General features: G+C 40.8%; 1 protein-coding gene across 4 annotated transcripts in view; it reads right to left on the minus strand.

Annotated features, from left to right (window-relative positions):
* Positions 1-18,430, minus strand: part of FILIP1 (filamin A interacting protein 1) — a 249,339-nt gene that overhangs the window by 193,504 nt on the left and 37,405 nt on the right. For 3 of the 4 annotated variants that reach the window (XM_069598025.1, XM_069598022.1, XM_069598021.1), the window contains exon 1: positions 17,527-18,226. The exons of the other annotated variant lie outside the window; for it this stretch is intronic. The gene's annotated coding sequence lies outside the window, so the exon portion shown is untranslated. Of the gene's footprint in view, positions 1-17,526; positions 18,227-18,430 lie in introns of those variants that run through there. 4 annotated transcript variants of the gene reach the window in all.

Here is an 18,430-nt window from a genome sequence, read left to right on the forward strand (position 1 = left end):
CTGAGAGGAGAGTCAAGTCAGACCATCTCCTTGTTCCCAAGCATCTAGTCTGACCTCCCACATAGAGTGGTAATTTGTGCTTCAATCTCTGCCCTGTTGTACCACAATCTAGCAGAAATGGCAGTTCCTGGTTCCAAGATGGATATTTCTCAGAGAATGAATGGGAATGGAAAATAAATCTTGAGGTTGAAGGTTAATTATCGACAAAAGTTATCCTTTGGCAATAACAACGTTCTCTATAATATTAATAAAAGAGTCTTGTTTTATGTAGTTTTGATGTATATTAATGTTGAAAGATGTTCTAAGACTGGCTGAAGCAGGAGAAATGACAGAAAGAGGGTTCTGAAAAGAAAATAAAGAGGAATGAATGAAGAATAAGCCCAGAAAGCATGGAAAATTGAAGGAGAGGACAGAAGTCATGCATACCAGGGTCTGAATCCAGATGGGGATGGAAAAAAAGAGGAAACAGAATTCCCACAATCAGAGTGTAAGTATGAAAGGGAGGGTATGAGGGATGATAAAGGAGCAAAGACATGACTTCCCTGGTGGTCCACTGATTAAGACTCCTTGCTTCCAATGCAGGGGGTACAGGTTCAATCTCTGGTGGGGGAACTAAGATCACACATGTCACACGGTGAGGCCACACACACACACACACACACACACACACACACACACACACAGAGCAACAGTAAAGACATGAGCATGTCTTTGTATTGGCTGTTTAAAGAAAGTGGGCTTCCCTGGTGGCTCAGATGGTAAAGCGTCTGCCTGCTATGAGGAGACCCAGGTTCAATCCCTGGGCCGGGAAGATCCCCTGGAGAAGGAAATGGCAACCCGCTCCAGTACCCTTGCCTGGAACAGTCCATGGACAGAGGAGCCTGATGGTCAACAGTCCATGGGGTCACAAAGATCAGACATGACTGAGTGACTTCACTTTCAAAGAAAGGAGGGCTACAAAAGGAGAAGTGATGAACTCGTCGAATAATGCATTGCTAGTTAAATCACCAAATAGAAGTTGGAGATTCAGCATAATTGTGCAATTATTCACACTTACATTCTAATTAACAGAATTATATATAATGTGTAGGCTCACTTTATCTGTGGGTATGAGAGAAGTAAAGGGAACTCACTCACTTGTACCCAATGTACGAAAAAGAACGCTCGGAAGGACTACCAGAGTAACACAGCACCACTCTCGTCTCAGCACATCCGTTATAGGACCAAACGACACAAGACAGTGTGAAAGATTTACTGCCTACATTCACTCTGGGAATCTTTCAGAAGTGGCTTTTGCCAAAACTGGGCTTCCCCAGAACAAAGCCCCAAAATATTAGCACAGAAGGTCTGGGTGTGGTTTTACTCACATCACTGCTCCCTTCGCGTTCACAAACTGTTTCTGCTCTTAGACCAGTGAGAAATAGCTGAGCACCACAGGCACCAGGTACCACCCTCACAAGACCCCTCACAGGATATATGAACACCACAAACCACTCTCCAACTAGCTTCCCTCCATCCTCTAGAATAACAGACAGAACTGACGAAGAGAGAGCTGTTGCTCTTCCAAAATGCCCAACATCTAGAGTGCCAGAGGCAGGATGAGACAGAGAAACCACGAGCTCCTACCCAACAAGTATCTTGGGAATTAGCCCAAGACCGATAATGTTCTGGCTTCCGAGAAGATAAGCAGCACTATGCTGTGGCTTGTCTATGAATTCCCGTATCTGAATTAACAAGCTATATGACTTTAGCTTCCCTGGCGGCTCAGATGGTAAAGAATCCCTGCGATGTGGGAGACCTGGGTTTGATCCCTTGGTTGGAAAGATCCCCTGGAAGAGGGCATGGCAACCCACTCCAGTATTCCTGCCTGGAGAATCCCCAAGGACAGAGGAGCCTGGCGGGCTACAGGCCATGGAGTCACAAGAGTCGGACCAGACTGAGCAACTAAGAACAGCACATGACTTCAAGAAAGATAAGCTTTCTGGTCTCAGTTTCCTCATTTCATAAAAAGCAGTCGAGTCAATCATCTCTTAGCATCCATCAGTATCTAAAAATATTATGGTAAAAATTTTTTTCAGAGTAATTCATGAGTTTAGCAGATTGCTGAAAACTTGAGCCTTAATATCCCTTTCCTGGATCAGTTTAATCTTATAATTCAAATGAGCTTAAGCAGTTTTATGTCATGATCAAAGGCAAGGATTCCTTACTCTAGCTCTCTGTTTTAGCTACCTGCCTCTAGGTCCCCCCACTCTCATGATCCAGTCAAATGTGTCCATTTTGGATATTAGCTTCTGTTTTGATAATAACATTACTCAGGAAATACACAGCCATCAAGATGTTCTTGGCACTTCAGTGATAAGGCAGAATGGTCTTCTGTGATTACGTAGTCTTGTTTCCACAATTCTAATCGAGTAAGATCTCTCCTAGGAAATCCTATGGAGCTACCGACAACGAAGTATGTGGCTTTTCTTTATAATAAGAGCCTCTAGGTCTGCCAAACTTTTAGAAGTCAGTAGGCAGTATTTGAGAACAATAGGAGGAAAAGAAAACAATGCATTCTTAAAAGCATCACATGTGTTTGGATTCCTATTTTTCAAAATGGAAATGGCCTTATTTTTTTTTTCCTGAGTATTAAGATTTTTACCACATATTGTCAAATTGCCTTTCAGGAAGCTTGCCCTAGTTGATTTTCCCACCAGCATTCCATAGTGGCTACTTCCTCACACCCTCACCAAACAGGTATCAGATTCTGCTGTGTCAATCTGTTGGTTGAAACAATACAATTTTCTTTTCATTTGAATTTTTAATTATCAATGAGGCTAGTTTTCACACATTTATTACAAATTGTTTACTTATGCCATTTGTCCATTTTTCTTTTGTTGTGTCTCTTCTGCTTTATTCATGTAAAAGAGCTCTTTATATTAAGGATATTTGTTCTTAATTATTTTTGTTCATGAGGTACTTTTTTTCCTGCATAAAAGTTTTCACTCTGCTTTAAGGAGTAAAATATTTTAGTCTTTTGCTTTACTGCTTTTTTTTGCCCTGTTTAGGAAGTTCTTTCTTACCTCATCTACCTATATTTTTTCAAGTGTTTCACTCTCAATTGTAAATTTCTGGTGAATTTAAGTGTATTTTGGTATAAAGGGTGACATAGAGATTTCATTTTTTTCCAGTTTTCCAACCCCATTGACTGAAAAATCCACATTTTCTTTTCTGATTTGAAATGTCTCTCCTTTTTAACACTAAACTCTTTATATACAGGTTTCTGGAGTTCTGACTGTTTTCCTTTGATCTCCTCATCTGATGTGAACTTATTCTGACACCACTACCAAAGTGTTTTTAATGAGTGTGGTTTCAAAATTCATTTTATTATGTGGTAAGGCAATGCTCCCAACTTGTACTTCAAAAATTTCCTGGCTATTCACACAAGATTCTTGCTCCAACAGCAGTTGGGCACTTGAAGTGAAGTGCTGAATATATGTAAGTATTTTTCAAAGTGCACAGACTTGTGAAAGCCCTAAAGCAAATAATTTTATAGGAAATATCCATTGCTCCCTTTTAGACTTATTAAGATCAGTCACTGCTATTTTTTTTTCAACCGTGCAGTTTATAGGATTTTAGTTCTCAGACCAGAGATTGAACCCACACCCTCAGCAGTGAGAGCGCAGTGTTCTACCCACTGGACTGCCAGGGAATTCCCGTTTAGATTGGTCACTGCTTTGAAAGAATGCTCAGGGTGTAGGTGGTGTTGGGTATCAAGAATTTTCTAGCTCACAAGATGCACATTTGGCTGGCATATTATGACCACAACAGTTTTAAGTGTGATGAAAATGTTGTATCCTCTTTATCACACTATTCTTAAAAACATTAAAATTATCACATATGTGGAAAGAAAGCAACTTATAAGCACCCCACCATTCGTAAAGCTATGTGGACTTGTTGAAACAAATCAGTTATTGAGCCTTTCAGTCACATTCATTTCCTCTGCTTTCCCTTAGACCTTGTTTGTCAGTCCCTATCTTGCTTTCAGCCCCTAGGGTCCGCTTTCCTTACACAAGAGTCACTTTATCACCCCACCTATGATCTCTGAGTCAATTACTCACCCCCCAAAACCAGGTGAGTGCTCCCACCATCCCCTTCACTCCCTAGTCATCTGGCATTGAAATTGCCATTGGTTTTACCTGGAACCCAGATAGAGAGCAGAGATCATATGCTCTTCACCACTGTACCCAATCCCTAGCTCAGTCCCTGACACAGGCAAATTTTGGTAATATTTAGTGAGTGGGTGAACACTAGAAACTAAATGTGAAGCAGGGGGGATCCAACGAGCTCTAGCCCAGGACTCTGGAATTCGGCGTCATCTTAATTCTTCCAGCGTTGCATTAGAGTCTCTCAGACTGCTCCTCCTCCACGATGATTCTGTCCCTGAACCCCACGTCCCTGCTTTCTTCCCTGGTCCTGCTGAAAGGCTTGCCCCACCTGCCTACCAGAACACCCTATAACCTCAGGTTAGATCCTCAGGTGCCAGGTGTTAGCTTGAACTCCTTGTCATTTAATGCCACACCATTTGGAACCTGTGTCCTACCTGCTCTGTTAGCTACGTGCATAGGCCCTGTCTGATGGAGCCTAAGATATGTTCTTCAGGATGAGCGGATTGTGTGCCTCTCACTTCCAAATCAGTTGCTTTCATGCAGCCCAAGTCCTTTTAATTGCACACAATGCATGCTACACAACTCTTTGTAACCCCATGGACTGCAGCCCTCCAGGTTCCTCTGTCCATGGCATTATCCAGGCAAGAGCAGGATCTCCTGGAGGAGGGTATGGCAACCCACTCCCGTATTTTTGCCTGGAGAATCCCATGAATGGAGAAGCCTGGAGGGCTGCAGTCCGTGGGGTTGCAAAGAGTTGGACATGACTGAGCTACTAAGCACATGAGTACATGAGTGCAAAGTTGCTTCAGTCGTGTCCAACTCTTTGCTACCCTGTGAACCATAGAAGCCCGCCAGGCTCCTCTGTCCATGGGATTCTCCAGGCAGGGATACTGGAGTGGGTTGCCATCCCCTCCAGGGGATCTTTCCAACTCAGGGATGGAACTCGAATCTTTTATGTCTCCTGCATCCAGCCGGTGAGTTCTTTACCACTAGCACCACCTGGGAAGCCCTGCCACACAATAGTAATGATAGCACTGTTGAGGTCCAACTCCTATGAAACATCTGAGAACAGAAATCAGAACAATAATCCACATATAAATCAAATTGTAGGATTTTTAACCATACATTCATACTATGTGGAAAAACAAGAGCTCTTTTCCCCCCCTCTAATCTCTCTCTCAAAAGGACAAAATTTTGCACTTTCTGGGAAACCACAAGTCACTTTCATCTGGTTTTCCCCCTAGTCCTCGCCTCTTTTTGAGTTCAACATTTCACGTGTTCATTTTGGGGAGATTCCATTGCAATACATCACCAGGAACATATGTGTTCCGCTGGGACCTTATTCCCTGGAAGATGTGAATGGTGATGTAAATAACAGCATCATTGGAATTTGGAGTAAGTAATGCAGGAAAGAAAGTTATGGTGAAATAAGGCAAAATCAGGCAACTATAATCAATATTTCCTCTTGGTGTAATGCAGAGAGTATTGATGCTGATAGAGAACTTCAGTGGTATTCATCAGCTGGAGCTGTCAGCAGAACATTAATTAAATGGCAGCTGTTGCTTTACCACTTGTAGGGGAGGGGAGCAATGCTGACTCCAAAATAGATTTCCGAGGATGAGAACATTTCCAGCTAGTAAACCAAATAAGAGCCCAGTTCTGGGTTGGTTTTTTTTTTTTTTAATGAGTTTTTCAGCACATGAGTGAAGAGATGAGGAACTATTAGACTTGCGTTGATAGGTCTTATGCCACTACATTTAAAGTAAGAGTTCTAGTCTGCTGTTGGAAATACACACATATCATGCTAATTGCAGCTACAGAGTCTAGCTTCGCTTCCACTCAGTTAAGGATTCATTATTCTCTGATGCTCTAATGAACATTTAAGATGTCTGTTGATTTTTAACTTGTAATAAAAACAATATGTGGCCATTAAAGGTTTAGAAGCAGAGAAATAAACAGCATTGATCACAGATTGTTATGCTCATGTCTTTATAAAAATTATGCTCCATCCAATTACTGATCAAAACTGTTCAGTAATGTTTATTCCTCAATTCCATGATATTTAACAGATTTACCTTCTTGAGCACTTGTTTTGTGCCATGTGCTAAAAAGAGTCCCAAGTCATACTTGGATCTATTTATCACATTAGTGTTTTAAATTTACATGTAAATATTTATCATGGACTATTTTTAATAAATCTTCACTTTGTGTTAACTTGCTATTGCTCTGAGAAATAGGTGCTACAGTATTTGCATTGGTGATTTTCAACTTGGTAAAATTCATTTAACAGACAATGCATATAGATTTTCCCCAAGGTATGAAAAAGCCTTCTCTATAGAATTTCAAACTTACACAATCAATCAGAAAATTAATTCCATATATATGACCTAAAAATGTCGACTTCAAGAGGTCTTTGGAATACAACAACCCTCCGGCCAGTCAGTTCCATGGGAAAGATCAGCTTGTTTCCAGCACACCTGCTGCTATAGAAGTGAAGTGATTAATCCCTTCCTGTTGTTGATGTCATGAGAAGTTAGGGGGTGGTATGAAAGTCCAGACTGGGGGAATCCCAGGGAAAACAGTGAACACAGCCAAACTCACAGCATTAGGGGGAAAGTCAAGGTCTGAACAAGAGAGTAAAGTCTGCGGTTAGGATTTCCACGTAAAGGTAAAAACTATGTGTCCGAAGTTAAGACAGAAAATATTATATTGGTCTGCAAAAGAAAGACAAAATAAAAGGAACAGTCACTGGGAAACACGGAACACATTGGAACAGCCCCTAAGAGAAGGGGTTGCCTCCAACTGGCCCACTTATTGGGCAAATAAAGAATGCAAGGACCCAATCTCTAGTCAAGCAGCAGACCAATTAGTGGGACTCAGAGCACCAAGGCCAGCTGCCACAAGACCCCTGATGCTGAAACAGGGAAGCAGCTGCCGTTCAACACCTTACATTCTCAGAGTTGGCTCCAGAACAGCAAAGTGATGAAAAGATTAAGAGCACAAGCTGAGGAGTCCAGTTGCCTGGACTCTAATCACAAGTCCACCACCTGCTTGTTGGAGGGCCTTTGGCGGTTCCCTCAGCATCCTCATCTGTAGAATGTAGCACATATGGATATCTACCTCATATCTGCCTTGTTAGTGCCTAATGTATAGAACACACTCATTAAATATCAGCTACTTTGTTGTTTATTAGGATCATGTGATAGAAAAGTTAATAGACTAGGACTCTGTATCTTCCACCAAGTGACCTCTCTTTCCCCTTCCTAATACCATCTTCTTTAAAATGAAAAGACTGTGCTTGATAACTGGTTCTCAACCCTGGATATACAGTAAAATCACATAAAAGCTTCTAAAATAGGTCTGTACTTGGGCATCCACTCCGGTTAGCTTGAATCAGAACCTCTGGGGCTCTGCCTGCACATCTGCACTTTCAAAGCATCCCAAGTGATTCTGCTGGACAAAGAGCACTCAGGACCGCAGACTCAATGGCCTGATGACCCCGAGGGAGTCAGAGTCTAGCGGTTTCCACTGTCGTTGGTATGGGTGACCCCAGGACCAAAGCTGTTTAATCATCGACAATCTGAGACTCACAGCCCCCATTCCTGCTCAAAATCAGACCAGGTATGACAGTGCCGAGAGCTAGAAGCCTCACAGAATGTCTTAATTATCACACAGTTTGGGAGCCAGGAGGAATTTAGAATAATTGAATGAGAAAAAAAAAAAAAGTACTTCCAGAAGCCAACCAGTGAAGCCCTTTTCTCCAAAGGATATAAGCACTAATTCTTTCCCTCCATTGACACTGTTACACCTTTTTACATAAAGACAGGGAGGACAAAAGAGAAATTCATGGTTTGTTGTAAGAAAGTCAGAAGAGATCACGTGAATGAAAAAGAACACCTTGATGAAATATACCACTGCCTCTACTTTGGATTAACTAGATTCCTGCCACAGAGGAGAGAGTGTATTTGCTCCAGGTGTTTAGCCTCTCAAGTCAATAGCGCACAAGTCCTGGGTGCTCACCAGTACTGAAAAAGTAGGAGCAGGAGCTGGGGTGTGTTAGTATAGTTGTGACAAGATGCTGTTTGTAATTCATAGAACTTTCATGACGCTAGGGGCGCATTCTCTTATATGTTTACTTCACATGAAACATTCACCTTCCTGGGATATTCAATCCCACCACCTGGCGTGCTGCGATTCATGGGGTCACAAAGAGTCGGACACGACTGAGCTTCTGAACTGAGCTCAACTGAGGATATTTGATACACTGAAAAAGTGGAGTATTTATGGCTACTAGCATAAGAAAATGCGAAGTATTATCCTCTCCATCAAGACCTCTCCATCAAATACTTCAGACAATGCGAAAGTTAAGTCCCATACAAGCAAACATAAACTCAAAATTTCCAATTCTATCCAGACAGTCAGATTTTTAGCATCATTTCTAACTCTTGGTTTTATTTTGGGGGGTATAGTTGATTTACAGTGTTGTACTACTTTCAGGTAACTTTTGGTTTTAATAAAGATAAAGGAATTAAACAGAATAACCAATAAAACATCTCATACCATTGTTCCACTGTAACAAACCACTGACTGCAAGATATCCCAGCAACAAGAAGATTCCCTGGAGGAGGGCATGGCAACCCACTCTAGTAGTCTTGCCTAGAGAATTCCATGGACAGAGGAGCCTGGCAGGCCACAGTCCTTAGGGTCATCAAGAGCTGGTCATGACTGAAGTGACTTAGCATGCACAAGAGATCTTATACAGAACGAGACTTTCTGTCCCCTTCCTCACTGTTTCCCCCAACCAACTTACACACACCACCAAAGGCTTCTTCCAGAACTACTGCTACCAGCAGCTGGAATAAGTGTGTTGCAGGACTCTCTCTTGCACCACTTAACAAACGGAATGCCCATGACCAAGGCAGAGATCTGCAGAGCATTTCATGACAATAGAAGGTGGAGTTCTAACTTGTCAACAGGAGCAACAACATACCGAAACCTCCAACAGCATCAAAGGATTTGGCTACAATAGCACACATGATAGATCATAAATTCAAACACTCCAAGGCCTCCTCTTTCAGAGAATCATCTCAGCAGTGTAGAAGCTGAACACTGCATTGTGCCATCGCCACTGGAATAAGAGTTTCTGTGTTCCAAAGACCGCAGGCCTATCTCCTCCTGGGCTGCCCAGTTCCACTGGCCACTACAGCTTCTGGATGCACTTCAGGACCCATGAGAAGAGCCCCAAATGGACTTTCAACCTGAGTTGCTTTGTTCTTTGTCCTTCGTGACTTCAGACTGCAGGGGCAGCTGACCCCCTGCAGGGTCACATCTCAGCAAAACCTCTTGACACAGGAGGAAAGAGGGCAGGGCACAACTTTTGAAAGAATGGCATAGCCCAAGAACACAACATAAAACAATTAGAATCAAACAAGTCCAAGATGACAGACAAGTCAATGTCGACCAGACCTTGATCCTCAATAAGCAAAGCTAAATAACATACCCAGAGGTGCCATGACAGTTCCAAGGCAGCATCAAAGGACCAAAAAAGTGGGCAGTAGCCCAATTCCTGGACATCTCCACCCCTTCCCCAAAATAATTGGAATAATCCTCCCACTCTTTAGCCTATGAAATTACCCAGCCCATAAAAACTAACCATGTCACATTTCATGGCCTTATACTTGCCCTCTGCAATGGCCCACACTCTGCCTGTGGAGTGTGTTTCTCTCTGAATAAGTCTACTTCTTACCTATCACTTTGTCTCTCACTGAAGTCTTTCTGTGATAAGACATCAAGAACCTGAGCTTCATTACTCTGCCTTTTGGGCTGGGTTCAAGTCCCAACCTTAGGTAAAGGGCTTCAGCCTCACAGTCACTGAAGTTCAGGTCCTCCTTGAACAACTTCCTCCTTTACAAGAAAATGGTGAAAATATGGACTAAATAAAGGCAAATTGCTCAGGTTTGAATCTCAAATCTACCTCCAAGTTACTTCTCATCTATAACCCTAATTTTTCAAACCAAGAGATAAAAATAGTGCCTCATCAGGTTGTTATGAGGAGTAAATAAAATCATCCAAAATGCCTGGCACAGGATGTTCTCCAGTGTCTGCGATTATTATCATCACTTATGTATACTAAATAATTATGCACAGCTCTATAATAAAACATTATATAGATAATCTATACTAAGAAGTACCTATTATTATCATTATATTGTCTTTTATATCACTATAAAACAATTGGGATTCAGATGTCCCAGTCATTAGTTGGAACACCTGGCATTCTGAGCAACTATCTATGGAATGAACAGAATATGGAAGGTGGGGATTTGTCACCAAAGTTGAGGGGCCCCCGAGGAGTGAATTCTACCACAGCAGCTGGCTTCCTTGAGGGCCAAACAGCAGACTGGGACCAGAGCAACTGGCCTGGTGGTGTCCAAACCAGAAGATGAGCTCTGTCAAGACAGCATGTGAAAGTCAAGCTTGTGTGTAAAGGCCACGCCCTCATCCAAATTCCAGACTGCCCTTGAAGCATGTGTCACTCACTAAACAGTTAATGAAACACAAAGAGCCCTGAATAACTCCAGTGTCACATTTCAAGACTTATAGAATAATTAGGAAAAATCTGAGCTGGCAAAAGTCTTCCTGGCTTGCACTGGCAGGCAGACCATCTTTGTTTTCCATTATGTGTGCTGTCGTCACAGTAACTGCAAGGCTCCAAATACAGGCCCGGGGTGTCATTTCCTCATGCACTTAGGCTCCCACACTGAAATAGCATTATGAACTCAGCAATGCCTCTTCCTTTCCTGTTGTGCTGTGGTGCCTCAATCAAAGAAGCAGGCCCTAAAATGAGTTACTGAAGACATAAGTATATTAAAGAGATATAAAGAAAAATAAAGTTCATTTATCCCTATTACTGTATTGTCTATGACTCATGTGTATGTCAGGGTAGGGGGGGGGACCTTATTTTTGCAAAGATCTTTTAGATAAACAAGGCAAGTTGGCAGTAACTTGATTGTCTTGGTGATGTCAGTAGTCTACTGTTTTCAATCAAATTGTCTTTTGGCTTTAAATCTGTAGCAAATCATTTTTCAAAGAATGCATTTGGCCAACTCTAATATGTCCATTTCATGGCTTTCTTTCACCTTTTCCTTACAAAGATAAGCAACAGATAATCCACTACTTCAAAGTAACTTGGAAAGACTGAAAGATTGCCATTACAATTATTGAAAAAGCAAAAATTTGGCCAGTGAAGCAAAAACCGTCCTCATCTATGTTTTGGTGAAGGTGGCGGATGACAGCATTTAAGCAAAAACAGAAAAGTCCCTGAACCTTAAGGGCTCAATGAAAGTCAGACCACTTGAGATAAATTCTGCATTAGCTTTAAAAATTCTTGTTAAAGTCTGTCTTTCACAGACCTCGGGAACACATAAATCACACAATATTATGCACGTTAACACTATTTCCCAAAAAGGAAACACAACACCAACCTTCTCTTGACTTTTCAGTGCTGCTGTGGCTTAAACAAAGCTCTCGGGGACTAGAGTGCTGGTTAATATCGTGTTTCTTCATCTCTTTGCTGGGAGTTTCTCAAGTTCTGCAATCAGCTGGTCAAAAGCCAACTAGAGCTGCCCAATTCATGCTGGACTTTCCTAATTCTAAGTTCTTACACAACTCGCTGCCTAGCCTTTGAAATTACACTGCCTTAGCTGCCACCATGAGGAAAGCTGTATTCTACCTGCAGCCTTGTCTCATCTCTGAATAGCTAGAAAGTAGGACTGACCATTTAAGGAAAAAGAAGAACATGACCCAGCGTATTTTCCTGAGGTTCCCATATTTTTGCTCTAGAATCTTTATAATGTATTCTATAAGGCCAAGAAATTTCTTTTATTATTTTCCTCCTTTCCTTTCCTTCCTTTCCTTTTTTTTTTCTTTCTAAAACAAGGTCTTCATTAGAGAATGATCATTCTGAAATTCAATTTGCTTTATCTTTTAGAAACTCATCCTTTCAATCACAAAAAATAAAGCAAAATGGGTAGGTCTAAACTGTAAGTACCCTGCGTAAGGTTTGTTGGCACTAAAGTTACTAAGAAACTTCTCCGCTTATAAGAGTGCTTCCTATATTTTTGGTTAAGTTAAATACACAGAATAATAAGCAGCCCCTAACATACTTATACATCTTTATGCTGGAACACTTTTTTTTTTGCCTTGGAATACACTGTCTTGTCATGTTGAAGAAGAATGACTAGGATTAAGGGCAATGAATAGCAGGAATTCACTTGTATTTGGTGAGGCTGAAGATAGTGTAAAATGACCTTTTCAGTCTTTTCATTTTTATCTGTTACTAGGTTAGTAAAACAAAACATCTAAAGAAATAAATAGAGAGTGATAAATTTAATATATATCCCTGCTTGAAGGAGGAAGTCTCCCTTACATACATTACCAAGCATAGTTGGCTATAAAAGAGACACCCAAACTCTATGTATAAACACGCTTTATCTCCAACTGCAAATATAGAAACCAGGGAACCATCTATGCTGTGTGTGATTTCTTGGCCTCCTTAGTAATAATTCTATAAGACAGCGCACTGCTGAGTGATAAGGGAGGGAATGAAATATAAATTCCATACTAAACTATTGGCTGGAGCTCAAATTATGTCTTCTTAGAATACCCAGCCGCAAAATATGTCACTAACAGGATTCCACATTTGAACAATATATTCTTCCACCTTTCCTATGTTCTATGAATTTGATCTATGAATCTATGGTGTGCATCTAAGAACTTCACGTGCAACAAAGAATAAAATAAATGATGACTATATTTAAAGCATAGTAATAGAGAAAGAATAACTTAAATTTATTGGAAAGTATTGGGAAACTATAAGTTTTATTAACTCATTTAATTTTCCAAATAACTCTGAGGAAGATAGCACTATTATTCCCATTTTACAGATGAGAAAACTGAGACACAGTGGGTAATTTGCCCAGGGTCATGGTGAGCTGAAATCTGAATCCAGGCCATCTGACTTTGTATGCAATTAGCCTTTCCTGTCGCCTCCACATCCATGACGTAACCTTTCTGTTAGCTCTTCAACTCAGACACAGTATAAGGAAACAAAACATATATTTTTTTTAAGGAAACAAAATGTATTTTATTAGCTTAGCTTTTATTCTATTGCTGTATATCTTAAAATAATTAATTTATAAACAAATGTATGTTGCAGGTTTTTAAATGTTATTTTTCTAATAAGGTGTTACCAATTTTAAACTTTTTGCTGAAATATTAATAGATCTCAACCTAAGCTTACCATTCACTTCCCATGATGCTGCCTTTTAAAAACTTACATGTTAGGAGACAAATAAGTGAAAATGTTGATTAAACAAGCTCTATAAAATCCTATTTCTTAGGGCACTTGTTTTGTGAAGAAATGCTCATCTTTCAAAAAAGATAATTAGCATTAGTTTAGAATGTATATTTTATCACAAAGTTTCACTTCTAAAGAATAACTAAGGGACTTCCCTGGGGTCCAGTGGCTCAGACTCTGCATTTCCAATGCAGGGGGCTCGAGTTCAACCCCTGATCAGGGAACTAGATCCCACATGCCACAACTAAAGATCTCGCATGCCGCAACTGAGACTCAGTGCAGCCAAATAAATAAATAATTTAAAAGAATAAGTAAAAATCATAAGCACTGAGAAAGCATTGTTAAATGAATATATTAAATACTTCATAAATTTCATTGGGAAAATCCCATAGTGGTTCTTGCTGAACACCCATTTAAAAGAGTAATTTTAACTTCCTTGGTTATCTCAAGGAATATATAAAGAGAATATATAATAATATATATATAAAGAGAATGCTTTTCTTTTGGTGAACACAGAAAAAAATTGGTTCAAAATCAGGATTCACACTTTATCCCACACAGTAAGGCTATAGGTCTCATAAGTGATTTAAAATAAAACTGAGAAATGTCTCTCTTTAAAATATCGAGGGAAATTTTAAAAAAGATAAGCATGATATTTAAACATTTTATGTTCAAGGCCAGATTTTAATTCATGATGATCCATAAATGGAAGGAACTGTGATTTAAATGAACAGTGCCAAAAGTAACTATAAATAGAATCTGGTACCAAAAGATGATAAACATATACGAGTTACAGTATTTTGAAGTCTAGGTATATACACAGGAGATGCATGTATATTTACATATATGTGTGTGTATGTATATACATATGTATATATATATATATATACACATACACACACACAGTCTGTATATGTCCCCCTTCATATTTCCTTCTTGAGGTGTACATTATCTTCACAATCAAGTATATGAGCATAGTTACAATCACTTGTAATTTTTCTGTGCTCGTTAAACTATGAAGACCTTTCTTGAGAAATTTTTGAGATAAAAAGCTATTAACTGCATTTATAGTTGTTTGTCTTAATTTTATACTAATCTATATGTTCTCTCGTGCTCATCATTAGAAATCCAGAGCCAAAACTATTCGTAGAACATCCATAAGATGCATGGCATGGAACAGCTTCAGAGCCAAAGGGTGTTTAGGATAATGCCTTGTACCTGGTCGCTTTCATAAAATTGTTCTGAATTTAAAGAGGTAAACCCCATTCTGTGCATGCGTGCGTGCTCAGATACTTCAGTCCTGTCTGACTCTTTGCGACCCTATGTACTGTAGCCTGCCGGACTCCTCTGTCCATGGGGATTTTCCAGGCAAGAATATCAGAGTGAGTTGCCATGTCCTTTTCCAGGGGATCTTCCCGACCCAGGGATTGAACCTGCGTCTCCTGCATTGCAGGTGGGTTCTTTACCCTCTGGGCCACCTGGGAAACCCAAACCCCACTTCAAAAAACCCTCATTCTAATAGAGCATCAAAAGATCCAAACTAAGAGGGAATCACTTCTAAAAGGTATGGCCCAGGAAATCACCGTGAAAGGGGAAGCCACTGTTGTGAGTTTTAAATAGTGGACAAAGTCTCTTCAGGAAAGGGGAGGAAAAGTGTTCCAGGCAGGAGGGCACAAAATGGGCAGAGGCGGGGCACTGAAATGCACGTATGTAGGTGTTTGGAGAAGGGCCCAAAATCTGACCTATCTGAAGCAGAGGGACATTTGTTGTTGAGTAGTGGGAGCTGAGACTGGAAAAGTTAAGTACGTGCCAGATGATGGAAGGTTTTCAAAATACCCAGCCTAGGTGTTTGGCAGCAACTAGAAGTCAAAGAAGATAACTGAGGAGTAGAAGAGACAAGCATAGGAAAATTAACCCCAAAGTCATGGGGTAGTGGGGGGGCTTCCCATGTAGCTCAGTGGTTAAGAATCCACCTGCCAAGCAGGAGATGAGGTTGGATCCCTGGGTTGGGAAAATCCCCTGTAGAAGGAAATGACAATCCACTCCAGTATTCCTGCCTGGGAAATCTCATGTACAGGGGAGTTTTGTGGGCTACAGTCCATGGGGTGGAAAAGAGTCAAAGACACAACTTAGCGACTAAACAACAGCGTGTGCAAGGTGGTCTGCATGGTAATGAGGGGTGGCAGTGGAGCAGAACTGTCATGATACAAACCAGACCCAGGATGAAGGGAATAGATCTTACGGCGGTGGAGACACAGCAGTGAAATCTTTCATGGTGAAGGGGAAAGGGCTGACTCCAAAATAACAACGGAAATGTGAACTTGAATGAACAGAGAACACAATCTATGCAGTTGATTGTTCGTATACTGGAGGAAAGCACGTGCTCTAACCTGAGCTATTTTTGATTCTCAAGGGTAAACTTACAGTCATGAAGACAATGATACTCAAACCTCAGTCTATCAGGAAACATGGCTTTCACTCAGAGGCAAATGCTGCACTCCGTTATCCTCACACTGTTCCCCTAACTCCAGAAGAAATTACCCGCCTCCAAAATCTACTAATGGCAGATTTTGGCAGTACACGTACGTTTGTAAGCCAACAGTGTGACCCTTCCTAAGATAAAAACAAGAAAAATGTGAAGCGTTTAGTTCAGATTTTTCAAAACTCTTTAAAGACAAAGATGCTGCATCTCCACTAAAGTATTAGAAGTTTCATTCTCTGACACCAAGTTTCAGCAGGGTGCATTTTGCACTGTTACATTCATTATACATGATTAGATGCATTTACTTTGTAAACTAATGGCACAATCAGAGTCATGAAATATAATACTTACTTAAATGATGTACTGTTTCATTTTTCTGAGTATATGATATACAACCTTTAGGTTTTCTTAAAATGGGAACATTTACTGGAAGAGTTGATACACTCTGGTCAACAGTGTGTTCAAAACTGGCCTTGGGTAAATTATTTTTCTAAAGTTGACAAAACAGACTCAAATGGTTTTTTAAATGTGCATTTGTATCTTCTTTGAAATTATCCTTGGTTTAGAATATTCATTCAAACAATCATGTTCACCTAGAGGAACAAACTTCCTATGCAAATCCAACCCAACTACAGACACAAGTTATCAACTAACCATGTCACCAATGTGCAGCCATAACTTTTGTCAGAGGCAGTGTGATATTGATCACTCTAAGCAATTCTGATAAAACTGCAGGGCAACTCCCGGAAGCACAGACAATACAGCAGATGAAAAGAGGATGTCCTTCACACTATGGTGAACACATTCATAGTCAAATATGTGCAACTTAAGAAAGAATTTTTCTAATACACTCAATTTGAGTTTTAAAAACCAAGATCTATCTTATCTGTATACAAGCAATTACTCAAAAACCACACACACAAAATAACATTCTCCTGCATAGTTTATATTCAACAACTGCAAAAGCAGTGATTTGAAACCAGGCATATCTTGTGCCTAGTCAGAAGCGCTTGGGGTGACTGTAATGTAACGAGGTCAGAGCTAGCACAAGGTGTACCAGTGAAATCAGAGAAGCGGCCGGGCGAAAGTACAGCAACACACACACACAGGGGACTTCCCTCTCATTTACCACACGAGCTGCTCAGCGAGTTTCATTACATGAAAATGCTTTTGCTTCTAGGGAAAATATCCCCTCCATTGGTTAGCCAGCCTCACTGCGAAAGAACTGTGAAGTTGCCCTTTGTCAAGCTTCTACTACCTGCCAGAAAATGATAACTTGGCAGAAATACTTTGATGGCTAAAAGCATCATAACGATCTTTGTGTTCAAAAAGCAATCGGGTAATTCTGAGAAAGAGATGACTTTCTGATTCTTTAAAAAAACAATTCAGTGATTGTCCTCAGTTTCAAATGTGTTATCAGGTAGTGGAACAGTGAGACTCAAAGGAAACAGACAACACAGAGTCGGAGAGAGCTCTCTTCTTGTGGAAGCAGAAATGTCTTAAGAGAGTTAAGTAGCTGGGCATTTCGGTCTTACCTGACTGGCAGGCAGCTCGTCTAAACCAAAGGTACGTCCTTTACGGAGGTAGCTTATCCTTTGAAGAACCCAGTGGCTTGCCCCACAGCCCAAGAGAGACTGGAGTCCTGGAAAACCATCCAGCCCAAAAGAATACAGAGGAAAAAGCTTTTCCCACTTTCTTTCCTAGGACTAGCCAATAGCTGAAGTCATGCAGGAAACGGGGTAGAAGAGGAGGGAAAGCGGCTCCTTCTCCCTGAAATCCCGATCAGCAGCAATTGGAGGCTGTTGTATCTCTCCCACCCAGACTTTTGTTTAAAAGTTTTTTCAACTGTTGCTAGGTGTTGTTGGGTTTCTGAGATTAGGTTTCTCGTCTTCTGCCCCCTTCACAGCTCTGTCAGAGCTATGACTTTGTCGAGGAGCTGAGCTCGCGTGTGCTATATTTAACCAGTGTTCTCAGCAAGTCAAGCCTGTCAACAGCTGAGGAGTTTGGAGCCGGCTCTGCTCAGTTCCTCGGCAGCCGGGTTATCAGTGGATACGGCTCTGCTTGCCCCGGAAAAGACTGCGGGGAAACGGCAAACCCTTTTAAGGACTGCTGCTCATGACACAGACGTAATTATTGCTGGAAGCCCTTAAACGCCGAGTGTGATTTGGAGCTCAGGTTTTTAAAATCAGAAAAGAAGCAGAGGCAGTTGCCTCGAGCAGAGCAATTTACCAAAGCAATATTCTCCTCAATTAGGCTTTCTGAGATCAACCTTCTTGGATAGAAAAGTCTTTTAAAAAACAACTGTAAGGCGATTGTTGGGGAAATTCACAGTAAGAGATCAGTCCCAAGCAGTTTTTTACATTGATGTGTTACATACACACTTAAATTACATCCATAACTGTCATAGCAGACGTAATCAGCTTTTATACCTGACTGTTA

The sequence above is a fragment of the Ovis canadensis genome, chromosome 8, assembly GCF_042477335.2.
Source record: "Ovis canadensis isolate MfBH-ARS-UI-01 breed Bighorn chromosome 8, ARS-UI_OviCan_v2, whole genome shotgun sequence".
In the NCBI taxonomy this organism is placed as follows: domain Eukaryota; kingdom Metazoa; phylum Chordata; class Mammalia; order Artiodactyla; family Bovidae; genus Ovis; species Ovis canadensis.